A 3,380-nucleotide genomic window follows, 5' to 3' on the forward strand; every position below is an offset into this window, starting at 1 on the left:
TTACATTACCCAAGATTAAAGATAAGGAGAGAATCCTAGAAGCAGCCAGACAAAAGGAGACAGTTACCTATAAAGGAGTTCCCATCAGACTGTCAGCTGATTTCTCAAAAGAGACCTTGCAGGCAAGAAGAGGCTGGAAAGAAGTATTCCAAGTCATGAAAGGCAAAGGCCTACATCCAAGATTTCTCTATCCAGCAAAGCTATCCTTTAGAATGGAAGGGCAGATAAAGTGCTTCCCAGATAAGGTCAAGTTCAAGGAATTCATTATCACCAAGCTTTTATTATATGAAATGTTAAAGGGACTTATCTAAGAAGAAGAAGATAAAAAAACATGTATAGTAAAATGACAGCAAACTCATAATTATTAACCACACCTAAAACAAAAACAAAAACAAACTAAGCAAACAACTAGAACAGGAACAGAACCACAGAAATGGAGATCACTTGGAGGGTTAGCAACAGGGGAGTGGGAAGGGGAGAGAGAGAAAAGGTACAGAGAATAAGGATGCATAGATGGTAGGTAGAAAATAGACAGGGGGAGGGTAAGAATAGTATGGGAAATGTAGAAGCTAAAGAACTTATATGTACAACCCATGGACATGACCTAAAGGGGGGAATGTGGGTGGGAGAGGGTGTGCAGGGTAGAGGGGAGTGAAGGGGGGAAAATGGGACAACTGTAATAGCATAATCAATAAAATATATTTTAAAAAATACAATGGAATGTTACTCAGTGATAAAAAAAGGAATGAAATCTTACCATCTGCAACAGCGAGTCAGACAAAAGACATACTATATTATTTCACTTATATGTAGAATCTAAAATAAAAAACAAATGAACAAACTAGAGAGTAACTTATAGATACAAAGAACAAACTGATGTTGGCCCGATTTTGCAGGGGTGGGTAGAGTTGAGGGCCTGGGTGAGAAAAGTGAAGGGATTACGGAGCATAGACTGGCAGTCATGGAAAGTCCCGGGGGTGTAACGGGCAGCACAGGGACTACAGTCAGGAATATTGTGGTGACTGTGTCATGCCGGGTGGGTGCAAGACTTATGGGGCAATGGTCACTTCACAAGTTACATAAATTTCTAACATTGTGCGGTTCACCTGAAACTAATATAGTATTGGGTGTTGGCTGTAACTGAAATTTTTTAATTAAAAAAACAGCCAGAGGACAGACCTTCTAAAAGAAAGTGGTCAGTAAAGCCAATGAGTAAGGCATTGCGAGATCAGATCAGCTCACACCCACTGGGCGGGCGCATGAGGGGGAAAGGCCGGTGTTGGGGGTAGGTGAAGGAGAAGCTGCAGCGCCCGGGGCGGAGTGAGGAGGAGGAGGAGGACGTGACACGGACCACAAAGCAGTTCTAGGGGTGAGGAAGGGGCTAGGTGTGACAGCACCTGAGCACTCTTACTTGGTGAAAGAAAGGTGAAGGGAAGTAAACAGAGGGAAGCAGGTGGAGGCCAGGGGAAAGCACTGAGGTGGGGGAAGCAGAGGAGCCAGAGCACGAGCAGTGGGGGGCCAACCCCCCAGCACCCCCCCCCCCCCCGCTTTGGCCCAGTGGAACTTGGGACAGGAAGCTGAAGAAGCTATTTTCCTCTGTGATGTGGGAGGCAGGCCACCAGCTGGGGATGCGGTAGGAGGTATTGGGAAGGAGCTGAGGACAGGTCAGGAAGAGTTGGTGAGGGGATGGATGGAGGCTGGAGGGGACTGGAGTGTTCCTGGGCGGAGTGGTTAACAGCAGACCATATGTCTGCTCCGGGCTGGGTTGGGAAGCAAGGAAGAGCCCACTCCAAGGAGCTGGGTGACTGGAGGAAAAGGCAGGAGGTTGTAGTACGTGTTGGGAATACACATGAAAGGTGGAAGAACTAAAGGATGAGGAGGGTCAAACACTGGACTGTGACATTTCAGCGGCAGAGGCGCTCCCAGGGACAGTGGGTGTCCATGGGAGTGTGCCGTTTTAGTGTGCGGGCGGGGATTGCCCTCAGAATGAGGAAGAACAAAGCCAGGGCATCAGACGCTCCTCACCCACATGGTGGGAGAAGGCACCAGGGTAATGGCAGGTGGGGACTGAAGACAGTCAGACAGGTGCCCAAGTCCTCAGTGAAGGAAGTAGGAGATCAGAGGAAGAAAAGGGGGTACCTGAGTGGCAAGAAACTCAGAGGGAGCACATTTATTTGGAAGTGGAAAAAAAAATGCCTGGACGTGGTGATGAGCATAAGTAATGCTGACCCCTCCCCCAGACCTGTCTAATGGGGTCTTGGGTGAGCAGAGAGCCTTGGCTCATCTGAGGAAGGGCGAGGAAGAACATTCTCTCCACGGTTGAGGAGGATTTTGTCTGTTCTCTGAAACCTCTCTTGCAGGTCAGCACGGGGACAGTGAGGAGAAAAGCACAGGCAGTGCTGAATGACAGCCCTGAAGGCCTGTCATGGGGTGAGGAGGGTGTCAGCCTGTTGGTGGGGGTGAAAGATGGCAAAGAAAAAAATGCTGGGAGCCTCATCCGCCTCATGGGATCAAGGCCTGTTTCCACGTCCTGGGGGTGAGGGCACTGGCACCCTCGGCAGCCAGGTATCACCTGCTGCCCAAGAGAACCAGGAAAACCCAGGCAAAAGGCTGGTTTGTGTCCCAGGAGTCTGTTGTCCCTCCCCTGACGCTTTCTCCGTGAGAAAACCTGGTCTTGTCCTGAGCTCTCTAGTTGGAGCTCTGTATTCTTGAGAAAGAAGGGTTATTTGTCCCCGGGACAGAAAAGGCTGGTTAGGTCAGAGGGGGAAACCAGGCTGGGGGCTGGGGGTGTGGATGGACATCAGTAGGGGATCCTAGCCCTGAGCTCTCCTGGGACGAAGGTCCTCACCCCACTCTCTCTTCCCTAAAGGAGAACTCACCTTATTTGCTAACCTTGAACTCCTGCAGTCTTATCTGTAATCCTCAGGCCCTCTGATATTTACTTCCATGGAAAGCCAAGAGGATGTTAGTCTGTGAGGCTGGTGCCAATGGAAAAGGTGTGGGGTGAAACGCAAAAACATACACAAAGCCAAGTATTTGCCTGGTGCTCCCTGCACATGCCCTCCCATCTGGCATGTGTTACAAAGGAGAGGTTGGCTTGTGTTCGGAAAAGGGAACCTTGTGGTTCAAGGCCCTAAGAGCTGACAGCTGAACACAAAGTCTCTGTGAGGTGCCTCTCGGCCCCACCCACTGACCCATCGTCCAGCTGAACCCTCTGGGAGGTGTGCAGAGGGGGTCACTGACACCCCCCAGCCAGCCTCCGCTTTCTCCCCCCAGCCCAGATCTGCCCGTTCCATTCCATTCCATTCCGTTTCAGTTTCTTTTCCTCTTTCCTTTGACCACCAGTCTTGGTTAAACATCAAAAAGAAACAAATTACACA

This window comes from Phyllostomus hastatus, unplaced genomic scaffold, assembly GCF_019186645.2.
Source record: "Phyllostomus hastatus isolate PE091 unplaced genomic scaffold, TTU_PhHast_1.1 phas_scaffold_216, whole genome shotgun sequence".
Lineage (NCBI taxonomy): Eukaryota > Metazoa > Chordata > Mammalia > Chiroptera > Phyllostomidae > Phyllostomus > Phyllostomus hastatus.